Genomic DNA, 12,067 nt, shown 5'->3' on the forward strand with positions numbered 1-12,067 from the left:
TGGTTTCCTTTCACATTCCTTACCCACCTTACAGTTCTTAAACTGAAGCAGATGGGGTTTTGTACAAGTCAGGGGTGCTCAGCCTCCAGCCTGCAATGCCATGTCACCCAGCTTGTGGGGCTCCCCACAGGTCCAGAAATTTGGTGATGGAGGAGTGGTGGTAGATAGATAAGATCTGTTGCATTTAATTTGTCTGCAAATGCAGTTCTCTTATCAAAGACAGCTATCATATTAATCTAGCATCATCTACCTTTGGTAAACCTATATATTGTACTTTATCCCATTTTCCATTAATCTCTGTCTTTAAGTATTCTTTCCTTCAAAATGCATTTGAGTCGTGTACCCTGTTGACATCAGACTAACAGGCATATTGTTACCCAGATCACTTATCCCCCTTTCCTAAATAGCAGTTCTATATTTGCCATTTTCCAGTCACATAGGACCACCACAGTGTGATAGACATGTTGAACATCCTTGTCATTGAACTTGCAATTCGATACGCTACTTTTTCAAAATTCTGGGATAGAGGCTATCTAATCCTCACTACTTGAATGCAACAAGCTCCTTGGGTTTTGTTTTTACCTTGGATGTGGTAATTTCCATTTCAGACTCTCATTCCCATTCGCTGTCCTGCCTTTGTCTACCAGTTCTACATTTTTCTCCTTACTGTAAACTGAGGCAAAGCATTTAGTTAGTTTTGGACTCGTTCATACATGAGCCCATGGAAATTAACACCTTTGGTGCATTACCGGGTACTGCCACAGGTGCATTGATTGGGTACCACTGCATTGATTGCCACTGGGTACCACTGGGTACCACGACAAGTACCACCTGTTCTTAAGTGGCTGAGGTGTCCAGTGCACGACAAGCAGACCCTCTAGCAAGTTTCACATACCTGAAAAACCTGCAGCATCCTTATAGCGCCCCAAGGAATGACAAGGTCAAATGGTTATAAACTCTTGCAAGACCATTTCAGGCTGGACATAAGGAAGAATTTATTTACTGTCCAAGCCCCCAGGGTCTGGAATAGCCTGCCATTGGAGGTGGTTCAAGCACCTACTTTGAATGCCTTCAAGAGAAATTTGGATGCTTATCTTGCTGGGATCCTTTGACCCCAGTTGACATCCTGCCCCTGGGGCAGGGGGCTGGACTCGATGGTCTTCCGAGGTCCCTTCCGGCACTAATGTCTATGAAATCGATGACATACAAACTCAGTTGAGCTTGCTCAATGTTTCATAGACATTAGGGCGTGCAGAGTAGCATCTTGTCTTGCCTGCCTCTGTCACCTCTTGTTGGTAGTTTTGGACTATTACCACGAAGGAAAAAGCCCTACTTATTCACTCCCATTTTCTACATACCAAGACCCCTCTGAGCCATCTCTGCTGCCTAACTGCTGGCTTGGGCTGTGTGATAGCAAGCAGGTGGAGCTTCTCAGCAGTGGTCCCCAGCTTGGTAAGGAGGTGGTATAGATATGACTTCCTTGTCCCTATTGTTTTGCTTTTAGTTTATGTTAAATGTGTGTCTGTGAAAGGAAGGGAGAGAAAGAAACACCCGTCAGGTCTGCACTACTGTTTTTGCTGCTATAGCAATATCGGCCAGGGGTGTGAAGAAATCACATACCCAGATAACATAGCTGTAAGGGCAAAACCTCTGAAGCAGATGCAATGATGAGGACAGGAGAAAATTTGAATTGACTCAGCTTAAGTTGCTTGAAGAGATGGGATAACTGCCAGAAGAAAAACGTCTTCACCAGGGAAGCCCTGCCAACTTAGATCTGCCAGCATAGTGGAGGCTTGTCTCAAGTGGACAAGCCAGTGTTACATGTATGGCTTGGGAAGCTGACTCTGACTTCACCGGCAGTATTTATTAATTCCTTGATCAAGACCTATTGCATTCAATTTGCAAAGCTTTTAAGTTCTTGCATAACAGGTTTTTGTCACGAGTTTTCTAATCTAGAAACTCTTTCACTGGGTATCTAACTATTATAGACTCTCAGCCCCAGCAGATCAGATAGGCATCCTTAGTTCATGGAACTCGCCCGTACATAGTTGTCGTATAATTGATCTTGTAAGGTACTTGACAGAGATGTTCACTCCAAAAGCCTTACAAGTCTAAAATCTTTAGCAACAGCAGCGTGGGGCATCCTAAGCAAATGCCGGCTTGAAATGAGAGCTGGGTGGAGAGAAGTTTCAACCTCATTTTTGCATGTTCACTGTTCATAAACCAAAAAGGCATAACATTTGGAATGAAAAACAATATTCTCACTTTTCCTACAGTGATTTTTTTTTTTTTTTAATCAGACTTTTCCCCCTTGAAAAACTGTAGCCCAGTATGTGGTTTTTGGGCGGAAGAATTTCTGCACTCAAATACGATCAGAACTCCTTGAAATGTGACTAGAATAAACAGCTTGACATGTTGTAAAACTGCCAATTTTAAATTATTACCATTAACCATTTATATAGTGGCACTGCCTGGGGGTTCCAAACAGGTTTAGGTCCCACAGCAATAGGCAAGGCACAGCTAAAATAAATTACTACCCCTTAAAAATTTTTAAACTTTTTTCAATTCTTGCTTCCTTTTTTTTTTTTTCCAGTGCTGCTAGAATCTGTAATACAAAGCAGATTTGAGAGTCCTAGCTCATTTTATTTAGTTTAATTATATCACTACACAGTTTCTGATTGGAATATGAAGGTCAAGTGTCTGTCACACCTTACTAGCTGGAAACAAGTTTACCTGATCTTGCTCAAAAAGTGTATTGCTAGAGGAGGCTGAGCGTGGAAAATTTCAGCTCCAAAGAAATGTGAGAAAATTCAAAGTAACTGAAATACCGAGGTAGACTGGGACTCAGAGTTCAGTCTTAACTCTGGCGTGCAACAGCAGAGCTTACTATGTCACAACAGAGGATGTTTTTAGGACAAGTAAACTAGTGGTCAGTAAAGTATTACTGCTTTATTGCAAAACAAGACTAGGAGTAGTGGTCAGCAATGCTTTCCAGTAGTAGGCTGGACTGACCCTGGGCAGATCCCATGGCTGAGTCCTCCTGCTGCCTGGCTGCGATGCAAGTGTTGAATGCTGTTGAGGCTTCCCAGCTCTGTGGGCTGGAGCTAGTGTGGGCTCCACAGGCCATAGTTGCCAACCCCTGAGCTAGCGAGTCTACTTGAAGATGCTAACGTAATCAAGTTAATTCTCTATTTAAAACAGAACTCAGCACAAGAAAGGAGCATGGTTTCTCTCTTAAGAAAAAAAGTCATGTCTGAATCCTTGGTGTTTGGTCCCCGTGACCAAAAAGCAGGTAAAATTTGTTCATTTGTAACAGGTACATGAAGTCTCTCCAGACTTGGAGCATAAGTACCTCGTGGGCAGCATATATCAAGAGGAGAATGAAGAGATGACAACTTGAAATTATAAAGCAGTAGCAACTCTGAGCAATCAGAGTATGGCAGGGAGACATGCTCAATGGTAAGCTCCCGTCTACCAGAGGTGATAAAGCACCAGATCCATCACGTCGCAAAGACAGGTTTGCCAACAACAATACTAATGGACCTTGGCTAGGTTTCCAAACTGATCTTCCCCTCATGATTCACCTAGAAACTGCACTTACCCATGGGTGAGATGGAAATGAACACGATAATGAGAAGTGTGTGGCATCTGGACGGATAGCAGTGTTGCCATAGGAACCATTCTGCAAAAGTGTGTAGGAGTGAATCAAGGTCTGAGAAAGCGTCTAGGAAGGAGGGCTCGTGACTAGGGGCTGCTGCTTTCACTCAGCAACTCTTACATGTGATTTCTATATTAATCAAACTGCATTCACTTCCAAAGAGATGGAGAAATGCGGAAGAAAGGGAGGGGAGCTCCAGAGGTGACCTGAAGAGCGCAGAAGGCCTGTGTGGCCTTTGTTCATCCCCTGTCGTTTCAGGAAGCCAGCTTTCATGGCCAGTCCCACTCCTGCATGGGAGGGGAGCAGGGTTAGGGACTGATTGTACCCTCAAATGTGCTAAACCTGGAAATGTGTCAATTAAGTTGGTCTGTGGTTCCCCCCAGTGCTGCCACTGGTGAGAGCTCTGTCCTCTGCATGCTTGAGAACAGCCAAAGGAAGATGCTCCGGGAGTGCCTTCACCACTGTGGTGTCTTATTGTGTTTTCCTTGCACGATCCCTTGAAGGCCAAAGCCCTCGTGTTCAGCACTGCAGGGTGCAGTTTGCTTGTGGTGGTTTTTGCAGCATTGGGGGCTCCCTTTTCTCTGGCAAGTGTAGCCAGAGGCATTCTTGGTTCCTCTCCCTCCATAGGACTGGACAGGGTCAAGTCAGAGGCAGAGCAAATATAAGTTCTGCATCCCTATACGGAGGGCAATTGTTAAGATCCACCCTAGGTATGATTTTAGAGCATTATAGTAATAAATAACTGTAGTTCAACGCAGGAGTGTCCAGAGTGTTGTTGCTGAACTCACAACGCATCATCTGGCGATGAGGATGGGATCCTTTGCTGAAAAAACACCTGTAGATTGTGGAACAATGGTCTGAGACCAGGCTGTGTTTTGTGATCAGCAGGAAGTATTTTTTTCTTCTTCTTCTTTTCTCTCTATTGCAGCTGATGTTAGTTTGAATGGCTACATTGGGGCATATAGAAGAATTTGATGTGAGCCAGCTGGCTTCTCGGGACTCTTCTGCGGAAAGGCTATCCTATTACCCGGAAGCCAACAAAGAGGAAAACCTAGAATATAAGTGTTCGGTCCTCCTGACAGTCATTGGTGCCAAAACATTTGCCATTGTTTGTTTCCTCACAGTACCTGCCTTACCAAACACTAAGTCTTATGCTGAACTAATTGCTCTGCTAAAGGCACATTGTTGCCCAGGGCTATATGTTACCATGCAGAGGTTTAATTTTTTTAACTGGGACCAAAAGGCCAGCAAAGGCATAGCAGATTACCTGGCTGAGCTCCATTGCCTTGCTGAATTTGGTGAATTTGGGGATCTCCTGGATGGCCTGCTTTGTGACCGTCTTATCTGTGGGGTTCAGGATGAAGCAATCCAACATTGCCTGCTCTCTGAACCAAATTTGAACTTGGCTACTGCACAAGATAAAGCCTCGGGAGCTGAAGCAGCATCCTATAATGTGAGAGAAATTCGCCAGGCAACTGCACAAGATAAAGCCTTGGGAGCTGAAGCAGCATCCTGTAATGTGAGAGAAATTCGCCAGGCATTCTCCAGCAATGTCCACTTACTCCAAAAAGATCAAAAATCAGATCATCACCAGCAAATTCAGCAGATTATACCTTCACCAACAGCACCATGTAAACCAATTAATCCACAGACATGTTTGAGTTGTGATGGCCAACAGACGAAGGCAGTGCAGGTTCAGGAAGGCGGAGTGTCACGCCTGCAAGAAGAAGGGGCACATAGAGAGGGTTTGCTGCTCAAAGGCCAGTTCCGTGAGACAAAAAGACTGTGTCAAATGTTTTCACTCCCAATCAGTCCTCCCCAGAACGGGAGGTACAAAAACTGTATTTGATTCAAAATGTTGGTGTTGTTGAAACTCAAAGGTCTGATGTGATTGGTACTGTAGTAATAAGTGGAAAGAAGTGCAAAATGGAAGTGGACTCGGATTTGGGAGTATCCCTCATAGATGAAACACATTCTTCCAGTTGTTTTAGCACCCTCTCCCCAAGTTATTGAAACCTGAGTGTCTCCTGCATGACTGCAATGGACAGATTGTGGAAACTTTGGGTAGCTGCAGTGTAGATGTCCAGTATGGATCTGTTAGATAACGCCTACCCCTCATTGTCACTAAGGGTTCCTGCAAAAGTCTTCTGGGAAGAAACTGGTTCTCAGCGTTGGGAATCAGTATTCAAGGCGTATACAGTCTCTGCACAGAAAGTCTGGAAAGGCTTGCAAGGGAGTTTCCCCAGGTATTCTCCGAGGAATTGGGAACTTACTCAGGTCCACCTGTGATGTTCCAAATGGATCCTGCAATAGCCTCTATCTTATGAAGGCTCGGCATGTACCTGTCGCACTGCAGCTGAAAATTGATGCAGAATTAAATCGGCTTACCGTACAAGGGGTCCTCGAGCCAATCGTACGTACAAGCTGGGCCACACCAATTGTTTCTGTTCTAAAACCTAACGGCAGTCTTCGTATCTGTGGGGATGTCAAGTGCACTGTTAATAAAGCACTTAAGCAGGACCCATGCCCAGTGCCTGCCATTAACCAGTTACTGTCTGTTCTTGCAGGAGGGAAGGTTTTTGCCAAAATGACCTCACTCAAGCCTATCAGCAATTGATAGTGGATGACAAGGCTGCTGGGGCCCAAACGATAATTACACACTGGGGAGCACTCCCTGTCAAGCGCCTCCAGTTTGGAATTTCTGCAGCACCAGGAATTTTCCAGTGGTTCATGGAGAAAATGCTAGCAGGGATTCCCGGGGTTGTTCCATACTTTGATGATGTGTTGATCATGGGGCCATCTAGAGAGAAACTCACTGAGAGACTCAGAGAAGTTTTACAGAGATTCGATAAAGCAGGTATCAGAGTAAAAAGAGAGAACTGTCAACTGGGAGTTTCCAGTATCAACTTTCTGGGATATCAAATTGATGCTTCTGGCATTCACCCAGTTGAAGACAAGGTAAAAGCAATACATGATGCCCCTATACTAAAATGGAGACAGAATCTTCAAGCATTCTTAGGACTTCTGAATTGTTATCACATCTTCTTGAAAGACAAAGTGACCATAGTAGAGCCGCTTCATCGCTTACTGGATAAATGAGCCCAGTGAAAGTGGACTTGCCAGCACAACGATGCCTTCCAGGGTATCAAGAAGTTGCAGACATCAGACTCTGTCCTTGTTCACTGTGATGAGCAGAAGCCACTGGCCATTACTTGTGATGCCTCGCCGTTTGGTGTTGGCGCTGTCCTCAGTCACACATTGCCCAATGGCACAGATGCACCCATTGCTTTTGCTCAAGAACAGTAACTTCAACCGAGAGGAACTACGCACAGATTGATAAAGAAGCATTGGCGATCATTGCAGGAGTTTAAAAAATTCACAATTACGTCTATGGCCGCAAATTCAAAATCGGAACGGACCACAAACCCCTTCTTGGAATTTTTACTATGTGGACAAACCAACTCCTCCTATTTTGTCTCCCCATATGCAATGCTGGAGCATCATGCTAAATGCATATGACTATACACTTGTGTACAAACCTGGGAAAACGATTGCAAATGCTTATGCATTCTGCCGCCTACCACTACAAATACCTGATTGTGCTACTTCTCCACCAGCAGAAGTCCTCATGCTAGAATCCATGCCAGAAGACCTTCTTCAGGCTGATCAGATAGCAAGGATGACTGCAAAAGACCCTATCCTTGCCTGTGTCCTCAACTGGGTGTGGAGGGGCTGGCCTGCAGACAAATTGGCTGAGGAATTCAGGCCATTTTCATCACAGCAGCATGAGCTGTCTGCCCACAAGTGTTGCCTCTTGTGGGGAAATCGTGTTGTAATTCCAGAAGCAAGACGCCAAATCATACTGACAACGCTGCACGCAGCACACCCGTGCACTGTAAGGATGAAAGCGCTGGCTAGAACTTATGTATGGTGGCCAGGTATGGACAATGACATAGAAAGGGTTGTGAGTGAGTGCAGCATTTGTCAAGCAACCCATCATAATCCACTGAAGGCACCAGTATTCCCTTGGGAAATGACAAAGGAACCCTGGTCATGCACCCACATTGATTTTTCTGGCCCTTTTCAAGGTAAGAACTTCTTAATTGTTGTTGACTCATACTCAAAATGGCTCAAAGTGATTGCTGTCTCAACTCTTATATCAGCTGCCACTATAACAGCTCTCTGTCAGCTGTTTGCAACCCATAGGGTGCCCAATGCTATAGTTTCTGATAATGGCCGTGCATTCACCTCAGCAGAGTTCCAAGATTTTCCCAGCCGCAACCTCATTCGAACTGTTACCATTGCACCTCACAGGCCACAGGCCAATGGGCAAGCTGAGCGAATGGTGCAGACTACAAAAGATGCACTGAAAAGGATCGTTGTAGGAGACTGGCCTACCAGACTGGCCAGATTTCTGTTTGCTCAACATGTAATTCCTTGCCCTACAACAGGGTCCAGCCCATCAGAGTTTCTTATGGGTCATCATCTCAAGACAGGCCTTGACTGTGTTAACTCAGACCTTGTGAGAGACACGCAGTTTAGGAAAGAAAAGGAGTTGGACTCTGCATTGGCATCTGGTACTTTACGTCTTTTCATGCCACGAGAGACTGTGTTTGCTTGGAGCTATGGGACGAGCCCACGGTGGGTTCAGTCTAAAATTGTAAGTGCTGCAGGACCTGTATCATATACAGTCCAGACTGATGATGGACAGGTTTGGAGACCTCATGTGGACTAGCTGTATGGACGTTCTCCTACTGATAACCCTATACCTGAGCAATCTCCAAGCACCAATCCACCACCGACAGACTTGGATTCACTGGGGAAGTGCCTACCTGTTTCCACCAATGCAAACCCTTTTCCATCCCTGTCAGAAGGAACCGTCGCTGTTGAGTCTCCAGAGAGGCTGACAGGGCCATCACCCGCTGAACCCCTCCCTCAGTCCGGTTCTATGGGAAGACCACAGCAGAAGTGGAGTCCTCCCAAATGTTTGGCTGACTATTCTGTCTAGGGGGAAGGGGTGTTATGCCTTATCGTGCTTTCCTTGTACTGTCCCTTGAAGGCCAAAGCCCTCATGTTCAGCACTGCGGGGTTCAGTTTGCTTGTGGTGGTTTTTGCAGCATTGGGGACTCCCTTTTCTCTGCCATGTGGAGCCGGAGAAGTTCTTGGTTCCTCTCCCTCCACAGGACTGGACAGGGTCAAGTCAGAAGCAGAGGAAGTATAAGTTCTGCATCCCTGTACTGAGGGCAATTGTTAAGATCCATCCTGGGTATGATTCTAGAGAGTTATAATAATAAATAACTGTAGTTCAACACAGGAGTATCCAGAGTGTTGTTGCTGAACTCACAACATATCAACCACTGCCTTTCTGGCTTTGTTGTATGTGAGCGGAGCATCTAGGCAAGCATGAATGGCGCGTGGCCCCGGTGGCTGGGGGGACATGGCTGTACTGCCAGTGGGAGCGTGGTGGTGGGAGCGTGGCAACGGTAAGCATTGTTGGGAGTAGGGGCGGTGGTGGTGGCCAGGGGCAATCGTGGACCACCCGCAGATGCCTTCAGCAGTGTTGGTGGCAGGGTGGCGAGCGGCAACTGGGCGTCTTTTTGCAAGGGGTCCACTGCCACGCTCAGAGGGTGCATGCGCACCCTCATGCACCCCCTACATGTTGCCCCCATGGGCAAGGCATGCTTGGGAGCCTTTCTCCCTGACAGCACCAGAGATTTGGTGAATTAGTGGCAAGATTCAAAGAGCTTCAGTAAAATAGCAGTGGTTAAAACCAACATCAGGTTCTCCACCCTTCCTTTCCTTTGCTCACAGCAAGCCTCCCAGTCAGAGAGGGTGGGAAACACATTGTTGTTTCTTATAGTTGCTTTTTAGGAAAGCACATGATAGAACTTTTTAATGTGGAAGAAGCAGTCCCTTTCATCTCAGGAGTCGCAGGCATTTCAGGCGCTGCTGAGTGCAGGAGTCAGGGCTGCAGCAACATCCTGATCTTATGCAAAAAAATAGGAAATTCAAAAGTCACGTTCTTTGTGCAAGGGCTGCTTGAACTTTGAACACAACAGGAGACTTAAGTAACATCCTCAGCCCAAGTCCGGACATGCGTACATGTGAAAAGGGCAAGGGAGGGTTCCTCTGTGACCTGAATAAGCAGAGGGTAGAAGCCAAATGGAGGATACTGTGTTGTTAGCAGTGCCTCCAAGGCACTGACAGTTTTAAAAAAGCCTTGCGTCCAGAATTTCTGCTGGCAACTTATTTTGCTTCATGTAGTAACATAGACATTGCAAACCAAATTTCAGGCTTCATTTATAGTGTGGCTAAAACAACATCCAGGAATCTCATTACAAAGCAGCAAATCTTGTAGATCAGTAATTCTCAGCTGGGATGCTGAGATCCTTTTAAGAGTGCTGCAGGTTGCTGCATGATATTAACTTTGTTCGGTATGCAAACACCTACACACAATTCACAAAATAAACCCAGAGATCTCCAACAGGAATACATAACGTCAGAAACATTCTGACGTGCTGTGGTCTTCCTGAGTTCTTTGCAACAGTAGAATTGCTCTATTGGTTTTCTTCAGTCAAAAAATAAGGCAAAAGTAAGAGCTGGCATTTTCTGTAGGTGCATTGAGTCTAAAGACATTGAGAACTAGTGTCCTGCACCAGTATTCCTCAACCTTTTGGCCCCCTGGGTGGGATGAGTGGCATGCTGCCAGTATGCAGGCCAGATTTTGCCCTATGTATCAAGATGCTCTTGCACAGGCAGGTCAGGCCCTGTGCCGCCGGGATCCTGTCACATGCACCTAGATCAGGCCCTGTGTACTTGGATCTGGCCTTGTGCCACCTGGATTCTGCTCCGTACACCCAGATCGGGCTCTGTATGCTCAGATCCTGCCTTGTACTGGTCCGATTGAGCCCCACATACCTGGATCCCTCCCTGGGCTGCCCTCTCCCTGCACACCTGATCTAGTGTGGAGAGCCAGGGCTCCCCATGGATCTGGACACTTGGTCACAGGGGAGGGACAATTAACATTGCCACTGCTCCCCCCCACCAAATTTTCAGACCTGTGGGGATCCCTACTGGCTGGATTACAGTTCCACAGGATGGATCTGAATGTGGACCAGGCCTTGAGCACCCCTGACTTGTAGACACCTACAACATGATCAAAAGTTATAGTGTAGATGCCAACTAACTTTGTCCCTACATCCAGGTTGTAGCTGTTATGTAGAGAAAGTCATATCAGGAACTTCTTCCTGCATCTGTGTAAGCCAGGTAAGAGGCAAGACTGAAGCACCTCTGTGTAGGGCCAGAAGTGTGTTGGTGACAGCCTATGCACCAGGGTTTTACCGCCTGCCTCTGAGTCTGGAGAGCATGTATTGTTGGGGGGAGGGTTTCAGGAAGAGGTATGTGATCAACAGGACACAAACAGACCAGCCAGTCTGCTACAACTTGGCTTCAGCTGCAAACCTCTTTTCACAAGGGGATGGATGACTTTGCTTCACAAGTGACTGAAGTCACAGCTTTAGGCACTGAAAAATTTAATTTCATAGATTCCATAGACATTAGGCCTGGAAGGGACCTCGGAAGATCACCAAGTCCAGCCCCCCGCCCCAAGGGCAGGAAGACAACTGGGGTCATAGGATCCTAGCACGATAAGCATCCAATTTGCTCTTGAAGGTGTTCAATGTAGGTGCTTGAACCACCTCCGATGGCAGGCTGTTCCAGACCTTGGGGGCTCGGACAGTAAAGAAATTCTTCCTTATGTCCAGCCTGAAACGGTCTCACAGTAGTTTATGACCGTTTGACCTCGTCATCCCTTGGGGCGCTCTGGTGAACAAACATTCCCCCAGATCCTGGTGGTCACCCCTGATAAACTTACAGGTGGCCATCAGATCACCCCTGAGCCTGTGCTTTTCCAGGCTAAAGAGCCCCATGGCTCTCAGCCTGTCGTCGTAAGGTCTGTTTTCCTGACCTCTGATCATGTGCGTGGCTCTTCTCTGCACTCTCTCAAGCTTCTCCACATGCCTTTTGAATTGTGGAGCCCAAAACTGGACGTAGTACTCCAGCTGCGGCCTCACCAAGGCCGAGTACGAGGGGAGAATGATGTCCCGGGATTTACTTGAGAAGCATCTATGGATGCAAGCCAGCGTTTTGGTCGCTTTACTAGCTGCAGCATCACATTGCAGGCTCATGTTCATCTTGTGGTCAGTGATGACCCCCAAGTCTCTTTCTTCCGTAGTGCTAGTCACTGCCGAGCCTATAAGGATGCTGCAGGTTTTTCTTCCCAAGGTGGAGAACCTTGCATTTTTCGGTGTTAAACACCATCAGATTCTCATCCCCCCATTTGCTGAGCCTGTCCAGGTCAGCCTGGATCACTCACCTGTTTTCTGGTGTGGATGCTTTGCCCCAAAGTTT

The 12,067-nt window shown here is 46.5% G+C and overlaps 1 pseudogene; it reads left to right on the plus strand.

The window, feature by feature from the left end:
* Positions 1 to 4,601: 4,601 nt before the first annotated feature.
* Positions 4,602 to 8,904, plus strand: LOC109301570 (annotated as a pseudogene).
* Positions 8,905 to 12,067: the final 3,163 nt, after the last annotated feature.

This window comes from Gavialis gangeticus, unplaced genomic scaffold (genome assembly GCF_001723915.1).
Source record: "Gavialis gangeticus isolate Ggan-Ray unplaced genomic scaffold, GavGan_comp1, whole genome shotgun sequence".
Lineage (NCBI taxonomy): Eukaryota > Metazoa > Chordata > Crocodylia > Gavialidae > Gavialis > Gavialis gangeticus.